An 18991-nucleotide genomic window follows, 5' to 3' on the forward strand; every position below is an offset into this window, starting at 1 on the left:
CTTCTACCGAACTCAAACATTGTGAGCACGCAGGCGTACCAGTGAAATGCTGGTAAATGTATCGTTTCATAATAATCAGTCTGAATATACCCACTGCAGGACGAAGTCCTCTCTCATATTTCTCCAATTAACCCGGGTCTGTGCTAGCTGCATCCATTTGACCCCTGCGAACATCTTAACCTCATCCGCAGAAATTAACTTCTGCTGCCCCCTGCTACGCTTTCCTTCCCTTGGAATCCAATTTCTTACCTTAAGCGATCATCGGTTGTCCTCTCTTCGCACTACATGTCTTGCCCATGCCCATTTATTCTTCTTGATAACTACTAGAATGTAACTTGAGTTATATCTCTCACCCACTCTTCACACTTCCTATATTTGAATGTTACCGCTACCATGGTTCGTTCCATAGCCCTCTGCGTTATCCTCAACTTAAGTAGAACCCTCTTGGTTAGCCTGCACGTTTCAGCCCCATAGGTGAGCACAGGTAAGATGCAACTGTTGTATACTTTCCTCTTGAGCGATACCGGTAACCTGCTAGTCATAATCTGCGAGTGCTTGCCAAATGCACACAATCCCAATCTTATTCTTCTTGTTATTTCCTTTTCATGATCCGGATCTGCGGTTACCACCTGTCCTAAGTAGACATAATCGCCTACTACTTCCAGTACTTCGCTACCTAACGTAAACTGCTGTTCCTTTCCGAGGCTGTTAAATATTACCTTAGTCTTCTGCATATTGATTTTCAAGCCTACCTTTCTACTTTTCCTGTCTAGGTCATCAATGATTATTTGCAGTTCATCCCCCGAGTTGCTTAGCAAGGCAATGTCATCAGCAAATCGCAGATTACTCAGGTATTCTCCATCTGCTCTTATCCCTAACTTCTCCCATTCCCAGTCTCTGAATACTTCCTCTAAGCAAGCTGTGAATAGTACTGGGGAGATCATGTCTCCTTGCCTAACACCTTTCTTATGGGAAATTTGTTACTTTTCTTTGCAGAACTGTAGTTACATCTTTTCACAGGCAAGCCAAAATATGAGACTGACTAGCATGCGCGGATCAAGAAAGACGACCCGAAGCGCTCTTGTATATCCTTGAAAAATAAGGATAGGTGGATCCTAATAAATGGCGCAGTCAATGTGTGAGATATTATATTTCTAAAATTTCAGACCTCCTTCAAATACCGACCGAGGCGGAAAGCAGTGCTAGACGGAAAAGTCTTGCGGGCTAAGTGATTATGGCAGTGTTATTATGGAAGATTTTCTATTTGAAGCAGGCGCCTCATTTAGTAATAGAAAAACATGATATTGCTGATACCCTAAATGAGTTCTTCAAGTAGTCGTTCAAACATTTGCTGACGGAGAAAATTATGGCTTAAATGGGCATAACTGTCGGTTGCTATGTGCATAAACTCTGACATCGGCTACCTATTGAGCTCATGCAGTATATTTAGCTTGGTAAAAGAAAAGATAAATAATAAAAGCTGAAACATCGTATCAGTTCCATAACTTAATCTGACTATCTTGGTTCCCCGAACGAAAAGAAAAGGCGAACATATTGGATGACATAGAAGCACTTTCATTAAAGACTCCCTAGGAGGCGTAATGGCATAGTATCCCTATATATGTACTATTAAAGACCATGGTCCCGCAGTTTCTTCCAATGTGAAATTTATTCTACTGAATTTACTGCTCCTGTCATGTGCCATGGCATGTACATGATAGAAATTATTGATAAGCGCGTCTTTTGATTAGAAAATTGGTTATGAGCGCTTTTTCTCGCATTTCATCAGATTTCACCATAAAATTTAATATACCAACAGCTCCTTCACGACAGATGTAGTTTTCTGCTATTTGCGTGTAAAAATTGTGTGATGGCAAAAACCCTAATTACTCGGTGCGAGCACAGGGCAAGGTTTTAAAGTGAGACTTAAGTATGCAGTGGAAGATTAGCCACTCGTAACAATACGTTGATAGTGCCTGGTAGTACTCTGCTGATGCATCACCTTTTCTTACAGGAATTGGTGGGACTTAAAACAATCACACCACGTGAGTAGGACGTGCGAAAGCTTTTGAGCACGCAAGGAAATGAATGGTGACAATCCACAGCACGTGAGTGCAATGAAGTCTACACGCGAGACGGTCGGCTCGGCTGTGGTGATAGCTACACGCATGGTTACTTATTAAGCGTGGTTATATACAGAGAAATGGCTGCATGTGGACACCGGACTACGAAACACACAACCATTACCGAGTTGCAGTAACTTGAAAGAAAAGATGAAGGGCCTACAAAGATAAACCGTGTGTCAACAGCACAAATAAGTCCATTTGAAAGTGATTGTCACCACATCTGGCTTTCATTTGGACTGGACATATCATTCTGCTAAAATGTATTCTGAGTGGAAAAACAAATTCAACATTGCGATTCATTGTGCGCTTCTTCCATAAGCCATGAAAGTCCAATAATAATAATAATAATAATAATAATAATAATAATAATAATAATAATAATAATAATAATAATAATAATAATAATAATAATAATAATAATAATAATAATAATAATAATAATAATAATAATAATAATAATAATAATAATAATAATAATAATAATAATCAATCTTTATTTAATGTGCGCAGGAACAACCATGTGGTCTTAGTGCTGCAGCAGAAATAAAAAAAAGAAACAAAAATGAAAAAGCACAAACATGTTTACACACACAGAGAGAAAACAAAAAAAAGAAAAAATAATACATGAAATGAAACTGAGACGAAAAGTATCACGGAAAGTAAGCAAACAATGAGTAGCATCACTTATATACACAGTGAGAGAATTTTTGAGCACACCAGGAAAGAAAAAAAAAAGAACGGTAGATAGAAGAGGAAAAAAAAAACAACAACAAATAACTGACATTGATTATAGTAATATAGAAATATACATAAAATAAACAACCATTCCAGGCGCAACAAGTGCATGGTACTTAAAACACAGGCTAGAAATACAGAATAATACAATAAAGAAGTAAAATTGAACAAGGGACAGTAAGATTCGAATATAAAGTTTAAAGGTGAAATATAAGTAAGAAACGGATAAAAAGTAGTTCAAGATGCACACAGCATTGAACAGGAGAAAAAGCAAAAAGTGAAGTAAATACAATATTAAGGCTAGAAAGTGGGAGTTATATGTGATAAAGTACTATTTAGAATACAACGCTACGAACATCCAATGTAAATGAACAGAGCGAGTTTTGGAAGATGTCAAGGTGAAGACAAAAAGAGTTAAATAACCACTGCATCCTGTCCAGAGGAGAGTGGGAATGAAGAGGAGAAACCTGAAATGGTCTGAATTCCCTCATGCTCTTTCGCGGAACGAGCAGTAGGATGTACTCTAAGAGCTGAGGGCACATAATGTGGCCATGAAGGAGTTTGTACAGAAATATGATATCAAGTCTGATACGACGGCAATGAAGAGAAGGAAGATTCAGTTGGGCGCTCCTGGTGGAGCGAGAGGGGGAAGTTGCGCAAGGAAAGCGATAGTGAAATATCCGTAACAATTTTTTTTGTACTCTGTCAACCTTGCCCAAGTTCGATTTGCAAGTGCCATTCCAAACAACCGACGCATACTCCAAGACCGGCAAGCATATGGACAGGTACAGTTTTAGGAACGGAAGTGGAGTATGGAACTCTCTCGAGAAAGTCTGCAAACGAATCCGAATGTGCGCATCGCCCGCTCAGCAATGCGTTTAGTGTGAGAGGAGAAGCTGAGGGTGCGGTCAAAAAGTACACCAAGGTCATTAAATTCATCAACCCTGTCCAATAGCACAGAATTCACAGAATAATGATAGAGAAAACTATGTGTTTTACGAATAAAGAAGACAACCCTAGTTTAGGAAGAATTAAGGGTAAGTCGATTCTTCGCACACCAATCAGAAAAAGCAGATATGTCCGATTGCAACAACAAGCAATCTTGAAAAGAATGTATTACCTTGAATATTTTTATATCATCAGCATAAAGAAGAAACGAGGAGTTCTTTATCACCGAGGAAACATCATGCGGGCCTAGTACTGAACCTTGAGGAACTCCACTCGTTGCAGGGTAAACGAAAGAAGTCTGTCCATTGACATTGACAAAGCAGAAGCGATCAAGGAGATAGTTGCGTAGGAGGGCTACGAGTGAGACTTCAACGCCAGAGAGTAGAAGTTTTTTCAAGAAGTAGTGAGTGAGTAACAACGTCGAAAGCTTTGCTCATATTGTCGCGTAAACAGCGACCTTTACAGTTGCGTCCAAGGTCCAAGGCGTGGCAAAGGTTCCACGAACAGCGTCAGAGTTCAGGCTCGAGGTTAGCACACTTCTTCCTCTCACACTTCTGCGCTTCTTTGTCGTCAACGCATGCTACATTAGCCCCCCCCCCCCCCCCCCCGTGCGAAAAGCATCGTCCCGATGCTATATTGGAAGAGGGACAGAGTAAAAGGGGCCGCTATCTGGCACGAAAAGGCTTCAAGCGGACCACGTGGACCACTTCAGAACGCTTGGGACGCCGGGGCTCTGGTTCCTCGTGCGGAACGACTTCATAGTCCAGTTCACTGACGCGTCGAAGAACGCGGTAGGGGCCGAAATAACGGCGCAAGAGTTTTTCGCTGAGTCCGCGTCGTCGAATGGGGTACCAAACCCAGACAAGGTCACCCGGCAGATAGTCTGCAGTCCGCCGCCGCAGGTTGTAGCGTTGTGCATCTCGGCCTTGCTGCTGCTGTATTCGCACCCGTGCAAGTTGACGGGCCTCTTCGGCACGCTGTAGAAAAGAGGCGACATCATTTGGACCTTCGTCTATGTGGGGCAGCATGGCGTCGAGCGTGGTCGTCACTTGTCGGCCGTAAACTAGGCTGAATGGAGTCATGTTGGTAGTTTCCTGAACGGCGGTATTGTATGCAAATGTTACATACGGCAATACGTCGTCCCATGTCTTGTGATGGACGTCCACATACATTGACAACATATCGGCAATGGTCTTGTTCAAACGTTTTGTCAGGCCGTTTGTTTGCGGGTGGTATGCAGTCGTGCGACGATGATTGGTGCGACTAAGAACAAGAATATGCTGGATGAGCTCTGCAGAAAATGCAGCTCCTCTGTCAGTAATGAGTACTTCTGGTGCGCCATGTCTCAGGACAATTTGAAGAACGAAAAATTTCGCAACTTCAAAAGCGGTAGCACAAGGAAGAGCAGCGGTTTCTGCGTAGCGAGTCAGGTAGTCAGTAGCTACTATAATACACCTGTTCCCACAGGTGGAAGTAGGGAACGGTCCGAGCAAGTCCATCCCTATTAGCTGGAATGGTCTGGACGGTGGCGTAATGGGCTTTAAAAGACCGGCTGGCCTCAGAGGTGGAACCTTTCGACGTTGGCAGTCACGGCAAGTTCGAACATAATGCGTTACATCGCTTGGCAAACGAGGCCAGTAATACCGTTCTTTAATTCTGTATATCGTCCGAGTGACTCCCAGGTGGCCGGATGTGGGTTCGTCGTGGCAGGCTTGAAAAATCTCATCCCTTAAGCTTGCTGGTACAACGAGGAGGTATTGGCGACTGTTGGCTGTAAAATTCTTCTTGACGAGAACGCCATCACGGAGACACAGAGAAGACAAAGTACGACGGAAAGGGCTAGGGACCATGCTGCCGGCACCTTGAAGAAAGTCGATTACCTGGCGAAGTTCGGGATCATTCCGTTGGGCATCGGCAAAATTGTCTGAGCTAATTGCACTCAGAAATGCGTCGTCGTCACCTGAGGCGTCCGAAGCTGGTTGTACAGGAGCACGAGATAGGCAGTCAGCGTCTAAATGCTTACGACCTGACTTGTAGGTTACAGTGATGTCGTATTCTTGAAGTCGTAGGCTCCACCTGGCGAGACGTGCAGAAGGATCTTTAAGGCTTGTCAGCCAACAAAGCGCGTGATGGTCGGTCACCACTTTGAAGGGTCTGCCGTACAGGTATGGTCGAAACTTCGAAATAGACCACACGATGGCCAGGCATTCCTTTTCAGTGGCAGAGTAGTTTGTCTCAGCCCTAGACAAAGCCCGACTAGCGTAGGCGATCACACGTTGTTCACTGTTCCGTATCTGTACTAGGACAGCGCCCAAACCGACATTGCTTGCATCCGTGTGGAGTTCGGTGTCTGCGGTTTCATCGAAATATGCTAGAACTGGAGGTGACTGCAGGCGACGTTGAAGCTCCTGAAATGCGTCCATTTGCTGGTTGCCCCATGTGAACGTCATATCAGCCTTAGTAAGAAGTGTAAGGGGGGCGGCTATTTTAGAAAACTTTTTAACGAAACGTCGATAATATGCACATAGCCCAAGAAAGCGTCGCACCTCTTTCTGGTCCCGCGGCGTCGGAAAATTGGCGATGGCAACTGTTTTTTCGGGATCCGGCAGAACTCCCGCTTGGTTCACGACATGGCCCAAAAACTTCAGCTCTTCATAAGAAAATGGCATTTTTCGGCTTTCAGAGTGAGGCCCGACGTTTGGATGGCGTCTAGTACTGCGTCTAGGCGACGGAGGTGCTCCTCGAAATTCGGGGCAAACACAATTACGTCGTCCAAGTATACAAGACATGTCGTCCACTTCAGATCTCCAAGAACGCTGTCCATGAGTCTCTGAAAGGTTGCGGGCGCGGAGCAAAGGCCGAAGGGCATGACTTGGAATTCGTATAGCCCGTCAGGTGTAATGAAAGCAGTGTTTTCGCGGTCCCTATCATCGACCTCTATCTGCCAGTATCCAGACTTGAGATCCATGGAGGAGAAGTATCTTGTGTTGCACAGACGATCTAAGGCGTCGTCTATTCTGGGCAAAGGGTAAACATCTTTTTTCGTCGTAACGTTGTTCAGTCGGCGATAGTCTACGCAGAAACGAAGTGTGTCATCTTTTTTCTTCACAAGTACCACAGGTGCAGCCCAGGGGCTGCGGGAAGGGCGAATGACATCGTTATCGAGCATTTCCTTCACTTGGTCTCGGATGGCAGTACGTTCTTTAGGGGAAACTCGGTAAGGCGACTGGCGGAGTGGTCGAACAGTTTCGTCTGTAATGACGCGGTGCTTTGCAAGGTGGGTTCGACCGACGCGTGATGATCTGGCAAATGCATTAGAGTAGCGACGGAGGAGGTGCCGTAGTTTCTCTCGATACTTTCGAGGTAAGGCCGGGTTTATATCGTACAGAGGTTCAGTGTTGTCGGAGGGTTCTGTTGCTGAAGCGCTGGTGAAATTGCATTCATAACTAGTGTCAGTTATGGCGTCGAGATATGCGACAGTTGTCCCTCTGTTCAGATGTTGATGTTCATTGCTGAAGTTCGTGAGAAGAACATCAACTTTGCCATTTTCAACAAAAACAACTGCCCTGGCAACGGCGATGCCTCTTTCAATAAGCAGTTTCTGTTTTGTCTCGACGACACCTTCTGTATCTTGGATTGGGAGGGAACCCACGGAGACCATAATGCTTGAACGTGGGGGCACACTAACATGGTCATCAATAATGTGGAGTGCAGCGGGGAGCAGGCTGTTGGATTCGATAGCATTCTCAACTGAAAATCTCACGGACTTATTCTGCAGATCGATAATGGCGCCATTTTCGTTTAAAAAGTCCATACCGAGGATGACGTCACGGGAACACTGAGCCAATACGATGAACGTCGCCAGAAAAGTTTGCCCTTGTACAGTGATCCTCGACGTGCACACTCCCGTGGGCATAATTAAATGTCCGCCAGCTGTGCGTATTTGCGGGCCACCCCATGATGTTGTGACCTTTCTGAGAGCTTTGGTGAAGTGTGCACTTAGAATTGAATAATCAGCGCCAGTGTCGACTAGAGCAGTGACGTCTACGCCATCAACGGAGATCTGCAGGTCGGCAGTTTGTTGTGTCGGGCGGCGACAGCTTCGTGGGGTTCGGTCTCGACTTCGATGCTCTGAAGGAGTGGTGGGGCGAATGTCGGCGTCGTGGTTACGTTGAGGATCAGCGGAATTTCGCAGCGGCGTCGATTCTGCTGGTGGCCGTATGTAACGAACTGTAGTTTGCAGTGAAGAACTGTCGTGGGTCTGTGGAGGATCTTGAAAATTTTCGCACTGTAGCAGCCGCACCTCCAGAGGCTGCTGCATCTAGTTTCCCCTATGGGGACTTTGGAGTTGCTCCTGGCGTCCAGGAGAGCTGTAACGGCGAGGCGACGGCGATCGGAGGCGGCTTGGGCCTGTGTTGGAACGCGAAATGTATTCTGCGATTTCGCGTGGCTGCTGACCAGGCAACGGACGACGGGCATCAAAAGAAAACCCACGGAGGCCGAGTTCCCTGTAGGGGCAGCGGCGACACAGGTGTCCCGCTTCGCCGCAATGGTAGCACAACGGTTGGTGATCGGGCGTTCGCCAGATATCGGTCCTTCGGCGGCGTACGCTCGGCCGTGAAGACACATGGGCGACCGGTGCGCGAGGCTCGTAGGATGCTGTCGAAGGCGGCAGGTAGCGGCTGGTGACCGCGGCGTAGCTCAGGGTCTGGGGCAGCGGTGTAGCTACGACGGGTTCAGGCGCGGCGACGGGTGCGGGCCCGGTGACGGGTGCGTGCACGGTGACGGGTGCGGGAACACCCAGCGCCTGTTGTACTTCCTCACGGATGATATCGGAAACTGTGGCAACCTGTGGCTGTAGAGGAATCCGCAGGTATTTGGCCACCTCTTCCCGGACAATCGCCCGGATCGTATCACGCAGCGATTCTGACGAAAACTGTACGGCTCCACCTGCACTCGCGGCGTTCATAGACACTGTAGTGCGCTGGTATTGCCGGGCGCGCATGTCAAGTGCCTTCTCGATGGTAGACGCCTCACTTATGAATTCGGCGACAGTTGTTGGTGGACTTCGCACCAGGCCTGCAAATAACTGCTCTTTAACACCTTGCATCAAAAAGCGCACTTTTTTCTCTTCCGACATGGTTGGGTCCGCGCGTCGAAAGAGTCGCTTCATCTCTTCGGCGTAGGCCGTAACAGTTTCATTCGGATGTTGTATACGGCTATTTAAAAGCAATTGCGCTTTTTCCTTGCGAAGCGTGTTGGTAAACATACGCAAGAATTCTGCCTTGAATGTATCCCACGTTCGGAGTCCGGCTTCTTGATTTTCGAACCATGTCCTCGCAGAATCCTCCAGTGCGAAGTAGACATGGCGAAGCTTCGAGTCAGCGTTCCAGGCGTTGAAGGCAGCCACCCGGTCGAACTGCTCCAGCCAGTCTTCAGCATCCTCATGTGGCAGGCCGTGGAAATGTGGTGGATCCCGCTGGTGGTTGAGCAGGACAGGAGTTGTCGATACCGGGGGATTCATCGCGCTGAGAGAAACGCTCCTTGTTGGTCTGTGGTCAGGGAGAGGACCACACTCGGGAGGCAGACCTTGCAGTCGGCGGCTGCTCTGGTGTACTGGGGTCTCCACCTTAGGGGTGCGTCCTGGGCTTATAGGGGGCGTCCGGCTCATGAGAATCGTACCCGGCACCTCCACCAGATGTCGCGTAAACAGCGACCTTTACAGTTGCGTCCGAGGTCCAAGGCGTGGCAAAGGTTCCACGAACAGCGTCAGAGTTCAGGCTCGAGGTTAGCACACTTCTTCCTCTCACACTTCTGCGCTTCTTTGTCGTCAACGCATGCTACAATATCACAGTACACAGTGTCAACCTGACCCCTCTGAAGGACTGCTGCTAGGGCATACGTCATAAACGTGACTAGGTTGGTAGAAGTAGAGCGACCCGACATGAAGCCATGTTGATTCGGTACTATGATATGTTTGAGATGGAAGGAAAGTACACTGTGCAAAGCTAATTCGAAAAGCTTAGTGGTTGCACATAGAAGAGAAATCGGACGATAATTGGAAACATCAGATTTGTTTCCAGACTTGAAGACAGGAAACACGCGTGACATTTTCCACACGCGAGGAAAGGCAGCATTTTTTAAACAGTTATTAAATATGGCAGTCAGTACTGGTACAAAGATATAACTGAAGGCTTTTATTATGGCAGCTGGAATGCCATCAGGTCCAGGAGACAAAGATGGTCTCAGACGCTTAAGACTCTCAGTTATCAACTCCTCGTCAAAGAGAATGGAATTAGATAGTGCACCAGATGGCAGGCAAACGGAATCACAATGTGGATATTTGTAAACGGAGGAAAAATGTTGGGCAAAACTGTCGGCAACATCCCGAATTTCCGAACCCTGAGAGTCAACTAAGCTGATACTTAAATCTGATTTAATGGAACGCTTGCGAACGTAACGCCAGAACTGACTAGGACGATTTGAGGCACTCCTCTCTGAAGACTCAAAATAGGAGTCGTAGTCCCACTTGTATAAGCGTTTGCAAAGAGAACGCACACGGCGAAACTCATCTGCCCAATTGTGAAACCCAGGGCGTTTCGCTTTACGATGGGCCTGTTCCTTGAGTTTTAACGCCGTTATTAGTCCCCTTGAAAACCAGGAAGGGAACTTCCTACGCGTAGGAGTATGCAAAGGTATGTACCGACGCATACCATCAAGAACTATTTCTGTAAAGCGACTGACTTGTCCATCTGAATCATTAATGTAATTTAAAAGGGACCAGTCGACGGAAGAGAAGAAATTGAAAAGACCGACATAATCACCACGTGCATACGCGAAACGGGGCGAATTCCTCACCCGATCTGAATTAGTAGAAGGTGAGGCAGAGACAGCAGTAGTAACTAGAAGCGGAGGGTGAAATTTGTCACAGCGAGTCAGCGGTATGTCTGAACTCGAGACTCGAACACTTTCAAAATTCGGTAGACAGATGTCAAAAATATTACCACAGCAGTTTTCAATGAAATTGTGTTGCTGCAAAGAGTTAAAGGCTATAAAATCAAGTAGAGCGTTACACTTACTTAATATGTAATGATTGTTGTGAGAAGAAATAAATGAGTTCCAGTTGATACCAGGAGTATTTAAATCGCCTAAAATAAGAAGTTTGTGTTTGCTATGACGGGTTATAACATGTTCGATTGAGAGCCGAACATCATCATAGGCTGAAGGAGGAAGATTCGGAGGAATGTAGAAATCTGCAAGTAAAAGTTTTTCATGTCGATTTAAAGCGAGCTCGAGCCACACACATTCTTCAACAGTTTCCAGATCGGAACGTCGAACACACTTCAAAAAACTGTCAATAGCAATGAGCACTCCACCTCCTCTTGATTTGGGACCTGTTTCAGGGCGGTCGCTACAAAAAACGGAGTAATTATTTGGAAAGAAATCATTGGAAGGAATATCACTTGACAGCCAGGTTTCGGTAACCACAACAGCGGTATAACAAGAGGATAAGACGCTAGAAAAAAATTCAGATCCCTTAGTCCGAAGACCTCGGGCGTTTTGATAATAGATGTCCAAATTAGGGGCCACTGCAAGTTTGCTTCAGTTCAGAGGGATGAAGCATATCATCGTAAAGCTTCCCACGAAAGTCCTTCTATATGCAACCCATCGGCCATATCGAAGGCTCAACAAGCTTACTGAAGGATTCTTCATCAACTTCAATATGGAAGGATGAGTAGGAGTCGTACCTTGTTTTCAGCTGCCGGCAGGAAATGGGGGTAATATTCACTGATTTTAGATGGTTGGTAAGGTCTACCGATGTAGTATCGGGACTGAGTTTAGAGACGAAAATAGTCTTCGGACGCTTCTTTTGGTAAATGGCAACGTTCAGGACAGATGAGCTCGATGCGCCAGTAATGGCTCGACTTCGGTGCTTCTTCATCGCACTAGGTGGGTTAACCGCACGGGGAGGAGCAGAGGCAGAAGATGAACAGGTAATATCGCCAGGAGTCATCCCTCGATGAAGATCGGCGGAGTAGTCCACAGATGGCTGCTCCTCACGGGTAGGATTGCCCACGGAGACAACGAGAGGACGCTCGACGAGAGGACGCTCACACCGCGAAGCAGCGCACCGCACAAGCTCCTGGCGTAGGCCGCGAACATCGGCACGTAGAGAGGCAATGACCTCGGCTTGTTGTACGAAAGCCCGCGAGTTCTCTCCACGAAGGCGCTCGTTCTCTTCCCGTAGCTGGGCAACCTCATCGCTCAGAAGAGAGATTCCCTCAAGCGCGTCGAGGAGGAGAGCCCGTAGCGAGGCAAACTCACCGCCATGTTCGTCGGTCGCAGTTGAAGGGGGAAAACCGGCCGGGTAGCTGGCCAGGAGCGGTGCGATGGGAGAAAGGAACGTATACCTGCCGGCGCACCAGCGTCGCTAAGCCTAGACCCGTCAGTCGACGACGACGCACACAAATTGCACACGAATGGCCGAGAGCCGGACTTCAAGAGTTGCAGCTCATCATCCGCCCAAGTGACGCACGTCGTGTGAACACGTTTCTCACAGTCGACACAGCGTAAAAACTGCTGCTTGCCAAAAAACGGATGAGAGCACAGCGCACATGCGTCCTTACTGGGCGCCATCTTGGGAAAGAATAATAATAATAATAATAATAATAATAATAATAATAATAATAATAATAATAATAATAATAATAATAATAATAATAATAATAATAATAATAATAATAATAATAATAATAATAATAATAATAAGGAAATATGGCGATAGCTACGAGATTTCGTGTTACTTCTTGACGAATAATTCCTGGGTTCGAATTCGTTCCGCTGCAACGATGTTTTTTCGCCCGAGCTCGGCACACGTAAGCGACAACATTGTCGGCTGGTCTGTTGCATTAGTTTTCTACGATGGCTATTATCACTGGAGTCGAGCGGAGAAGAAACGTTACTAAAAAGATTTGCAGCGCTAAAAGACGACACAGAGAAAAAAGATGCACAGGACGGCGCTACACTTTCAACAATGCTTTAATTCATGCAAACACACATAATATATATGCAGCGGGTGATGAGAAGTTATCATGAGATGAGCTATAATCTTCCATATTTATCTAAGGCATATTCATTAACGTGCAGCACCATGGTGACAGAACTCACGCAGCCAGACCCAGTTCTTTCAATATGATATGATTCTATGAGCTGTCGGGCGATAGCGTCCTTACATCGTTTTAATACAGTCATGTCATACAAAAGGGCTCAACACGTGCCATCATTACATTTTCCGCAATGTAAGGGAAGGTTGGAGCCGATGCCAGTCCTTAGCGAGTTCTTGTGCTCCCGTAGCCTGTCATTAATACATCGGCCTGTGCATCTTTTTTCTCTGTGTCGTCTTTTAGCGCTGCAAATCTTTTTAGTAACTATGAACCAACAAGCCCAGCTTGGAGTCTTGCTGAGAAGAAACGTGAATATACGAATAGTTTCTTGCACTTCGGAAGTTTAGAACTGCACCTTATAATGTTCCATAGTTGCCTGACAACTGAGTGTGCTTCTTAATCAAAATGTACGTCATTTTTCATCACGAATCAAAATTGCAAACTGTAGTGTTTTAGGAAGAGCGAATGCCCATTGTTTGTAAAGTTAAACTGAATTCACGGGTTGGGGCCATTTCAGCTCAAAGGAAGTTTAAAGGCCGTTATCTTCTATTGACTTCCTTTTGGCGGTAAGGTTTGGACTCCAACGACATCTCGGTTTTATAAGCAGGCTGCTTTTCGCGTTTTATTTTGTTCCGTGATATTACGAAGCTGTACGAGGCGAGAGACTGGTTTATCATATAGACGTGCCACGCTCTGGGATGCTTCCGCTAATTGCACTTAAATCTTAAAGTATAAATTATAATTACCCTCACTGTAAAATTAGGGTAACGTACATAGTATTTGAAGTAAAGCCTCATACCAATCTTTTTGTAGTCAGAAACCTTTCGTGCACGCAAAGCGATCACTCTGCAGTATCGGCTATACAGGGCAGAATATTCATCGACAGGTAGGAAACTAAATAAGAGCCGAGAAAGCGTCTGGAGGCTCTTACAAACAACGGATTTTTCTAATCCAGGTACGCTTAGCCAGTGGTACCCAGAGCAGTTCTCATTATGCCAGGATAGGGCAGATCTGGTACATTTCGTATGGGCATAACCAGAAACCCAAAATTTAGATCAATAGACAAAAAGAATTTCGGGAGACTCTACTGTTGAGCCCACACCCTGAAACTTAGTTAAGTTTAATCCCACTGGCCGAGCACGCCGCCGGGGTACAAGAACTTCAGGCCGCTGTCTGGGCGGATAGGTGTCTGCATGTGTCGGATAATAAGGTTTTACCGCTACATCTAAGTGAACACTTAAACAGCACAATTGTGCAGCGGCTAGTGGTTTTGTACACCTTCCTAGTTATAACGACAGAAGTTAGAAGTCAGCTCCCACTCGACGGTTGAACGCATAAGCTTGACTTTTGCGACAGGAGGCACACGGCGCATTCGACGTCTACTGTGGGTTCCGCGTCTATGTGATTGCAAAACTAAACCCTTTGTCGCGAGTTGCCGCATATTATTCTTTTGCTTTTTGGCCATTTAAGTCGCATTATCCCAACTGTCAAAGCGGGAAACATGTCTGGCGTGCTCAGTGACTGCGAAGAGGAAGGAGAAACAAGAATAAGAGAGCACCGAAAGATTGTTTCACGCCAACGGAGGAGAACGCCAAACGCCAGCCAGAAACGACGCCTCCCTGCTGATGTCGCGTCACATCACGAAGCCAGGACGCCTGCGCAGCTCCCGGGATCAAAGGCTCGGCGACCAACTGAAAAATTGGGCCGCCTCACCCACGCCCTTTATGTAATCTCTCATATGCGAGGCAGACATTTACACCCCCTCTATTCCTCCTCGGCGTTTTCCGCATCGTGTCCTCTTCGCGCGCTGGGGCGACTGCGAAACGAGCAAATAGGGAAGGAATAGAAAAGCTTCATAATCCTCGCGGCTTTGTGCCGTCGTTCTAAGCGGGCGAGACGCTAGTCAAACGGGCGTCACGTTTTGCGGCATGCAAATTTCCGGCGTCCACGAGGGACTAGCGGCGAAGCGAAGCGTTATCTTTCCGCTGCTTGTCGCCCTCCACTATGATGGCGTGCAAGAACGCCAAAGCCCGACGCATATGCGGCAGCAAAGTTTGGGCTTTCGTTTTAATCGGCCTTAAATCACAACGGAGATGAAAAAAAAAAGAGAACACATTATTGACGCACTCTAAGCGATGGTAAAATGAGGGGTAAGGTGCGTAGGGATATAAAGGAAAATTTCAACACAGTAGGGAGAGAGCGGTAAACAATACTGTTAGAAGGAAATGTGTTTAACTGGGAAGCCTATATATGAAACACGAGTAAGATGCAATCTTACAATGTAATGAGAAATATGTCACTTTTCGTGCTGCGTCCAATACCGGGTACAAGAGATTGCGGACATTTGGGTGGGATTACAATTACCAGGCTGTAATCGTAAAACGGAAGAAGAGACATACGTATATCGCACACAGTGGAGTTGGCAACCCACAAGAACAAGTGCGATAAAAAATATATGACCGTAGCTTCCCCCCTTTATCCATGATTAATGTGCATGGACGAATATTGCCTTCGACGAGGCAGCGCATCGCATTTTGTGGCCGTGTTTATAGTCAGGGAAGATGGAAAGTAAAATGAGAGTACTCGTGGCAGTAACTTGCCTTTACCCAGGTACTATTCCGCGATTGTGATAATCATACAGAGTGCTGCTACAGTATGCGTTTTGTCTGTTTCTGTATCACGAAATTCGGTGAAGGACCATAGTTCACGACGTAGTGCGAACATCTGACCTTCACGAATTCGCTATTTTATTCTGAGCATCCTTTATTGAACTAGTTGGATTCTAAAAATGCAAGGTGATATTGGCCACGTGTTTTTGCACAGTGTAATGCGAGGTTTGTTTAGGCGCAAGAGGAGCAGAACAACTTCCACGCACATCCCCATAGTCATCATCACTAGCCTTACTACAACTGCTGCAGGGCAAATGCCTCTCCCATATTCCTCAAATTAACCAGGCACTGTGACAGCTGCATCCATTTCGTCTCCACAAGCCCCGCCGTTGTGGTGCAGTGGTAACACGCCCGACTACTGTGCCGGAGTACCCGGGTTCGAACCCGACCTCGGCAGCTGCATTTCGATGGAACAAAACGAAGAGGCGTCCGTGTGCTGTGCGATGTCAGCGCACTTTAAAGATCCCCAGGTGATCGAAATTTCCGCAATCCTTCACTAGGGCGTCTCACATAGCCCCAGTCGCTTTGGGACGTTAAACCCTACAAACCAAACCAAACCAAACCAAACCAAACTTCCTAATCTACTGACCCCACGCAAGTTGTTGTCGTCCCCAGTAGTCCTCCATTGGAATCCAATATCTATTCAACCGGTTATGTTGCCTTCGCATCCCTTGAAACCGAGACTGGGATATAATTCAGACTGGGGTATAATAAACTGGTGATCCATAGCTTTTGGCAGCCTTTGTCGCACAATCGATGTTTCATCCGTTTTGTGAGTACAGTTCAGTAAAGCTGATTTGGTAATTACACCTAAGTGACTGCAGCCTTGTGTACACTTTAATGAGCTCGCGGTATTGCATGCAGCCCAAGTTACATATCAATCAATTGGTTCACATGAAGGGAAAGGCGCAGTATCTGTCACACTTGTTTCTGGGGATTGATTGATTTATAGGAAGGGAAAGACGCGGTAACTGTGTCACTTGTTTTCTGTGGACACCTCAACCGCGGAGTTAGGGAAGGGAGGAAGGTGGGAGTGAAAGTGGAAAGAGAGAAAGAGGAGCCGTAGTGGAGGGCTACGGAGTAATTTCGCCCAACTGGGGATCTTTAACGTGCGCTGACATCGCACAGCACACGGACGCCTCTTCGTTTCGCCTCCATCGAAACGCAGCCACCGAGGTCGGGTTTGAACCCGGGTACTCCGGTACAGTAGTCGGGCGTCTTACCGCTGCACCACCTCGGCGGGGCATACCTGAACCGCGCCGTAAGGGAAGAGAGAAGGGTGGGACTGAAAGTGGAAAGAGAGAAAGAGGAGTCGTAGTGGAAGGCTACGGAGCAATTTCGACCACCTGGTGATCTTTAACGTGCACTGACATCGCACAAAGCCGCTATTTTTTCGCAGCCGCCATGCGTTCGTTCTGCGGCAAACACTAAAAGGGGTGCTGGACGACGAGACCAGCGGATGTCATCGTCAGCAGCAGCAGTATTAGAGCGCAGCAGTCGCCTTACCAACACTCAGATCCCATCGACTGTGTGACAAATGCTGTCGCATGGACCATCAATTATACGCTAGTCTGAATTCCAGTCTCAGTTTCGAGGTCCAAAGGTCGTCTGTGCGTCTCCCTCGCATATTTTAGGATTCAGCTCGGAAAACAATTCTGTGCGCCTTATTACACCAATTGGTTGGACACCGCTTGAATCCATCAAGAGGTGGGCTACAATTTTGTAATCAATAGTGATTCTATGTGTCAACGCGCACCCATTCCCACGTAGATTATGTAAGGCCGGTCGATAGTAATAGTGGGAGGGTGGGAACAGGTGGATCACCGCCGCTTGTTGCGGGGGCTTGCCTGTCACCAAGTTTTTGTCTGTTGTGGGCCGTCATTGCACTCGCCACCGCCTCGGTTGTGGACGACGGCTGTTGTTGCGGCGCGCGTCTTTGTCTCCCTCTTCCTTTTCTTTCTTCTCTATTTTGTTTTCTGTCTGCACGAGTCAGCGGAGGTGGCTCAGCTACAGAGCCAGTAGCAGGCGCATGCATTTTAACGCGGTAGCGTTAAGGTGCTCGTGTCGCAGAAAAGCCGGTGTCGTCGGCGGCGTTGGCCGTGAGCGATAAATCCCGGCATGCACTTCTTAAATAAAAAGCAACTTCCAAGATGGGCTGGGTGGGAATCGAGCAAGGGTCCCCGGAATGTGAGACGGAGACGCCAACACTCGGCCACGAGTTCGATGCTTGAAAGCGGTACAAAAGCGCTTCTAGTGAATGCGGTGTTGCCTTAGAAACGTGCCGTAGAACGTTATACTGCGGTGTATATCGGTAATTATGAGCATGTTACTTACAGAAGTCGCAGTTACACGAATAGCGAAGTACGTTTCCGCTACATTTCTTCTGCGCTCTTCTCACGTCAATGCGATCGCCCCATCGTCGGCGTATGAAGCAGGATAACCCGAAAATAACACTTAGGGTCAACGGTAACGTTATACCAACGGTGGCAACCATTAGAGTTCTGGGATTACGAATTCAGGCCAACGGCAGGAACTCGGAAACGATACAGAGGCTAGACGCTAGCACCAGTCAAACCTGTAGACTCCTGAAGCGGATCGCAAACAAACATGCGGGAATGAAAGAAGCTAACCTCCTTAGGCTAGTCCAGTCTTTTATAATTAGTAGGATAGTCTACGTGGCGCCGTATTTATGGCTTCACAAGGCAGAAAAGGAGAAACTTGACGTTCTCATTAGTAAAAGGATAAAAACGGCACTACGTTTACCACCCAATACATCGACAAACAAGATTATGAGACTAGGGGTCTCCAACACCCTCGAAGAGCTCATTGAAGCTGCAAGGACTTCACAATACCAGAGACTGTTGCGCAGTCGTACTGGTCGAAGCATTTTGGAAAAACTGGGGTATGAGCCACAAGCATGCTCCAGACGTACAGAAAAAGTACCGAGACAGGTTAGGGACAAATTAAAAATACCTCCGCTCCCCAAAAACATGCACCCCGTTTACCATGAGAGCCGGAGGAGTGATAGAGCAACAGCGCTGCAAGCCCGTTTTGAGGGAAGACAGGACGTCTTATATACAGATGCCGCTCAATGCGCGAACGGTAGGGGACGTCTTTCAGTAGCAACTAGAGAAGACGGGGGCTCGGTAGTTTGCTGCAGCACCCGAAATTTGACCACAACGGAGGCGGAAGAGGTGGCCATCGCGCTAGCTCTAACACAACAACAGGTCAAAATTATAGTTACAGACTCGAAATCAGCGATTAGAAACTTTGACGCGGGCCGCATTTCGGCCATAGCAGCAAGAGTGTTGGCCAGTGGTTCACCACCGGCAGAGCATGGTCGCGCTCA

The sequence above is a fragment of the Amblyomma maculatum genome, chromosome 8, assembly GCF_055883805.1.
Source record: "Amblyomma maculatum isolate TAMU_Amacu chromosome 8, ASM5588380v1, whole genome shotgun sequence".
Taxonomy (NCBI): domain Eukaryota; kingdom Metazoa; phylum Arthropoda; class Arachnida; order Ixodida; family Ixodidae; genus Amblyomma; species Amblyomma maculatum.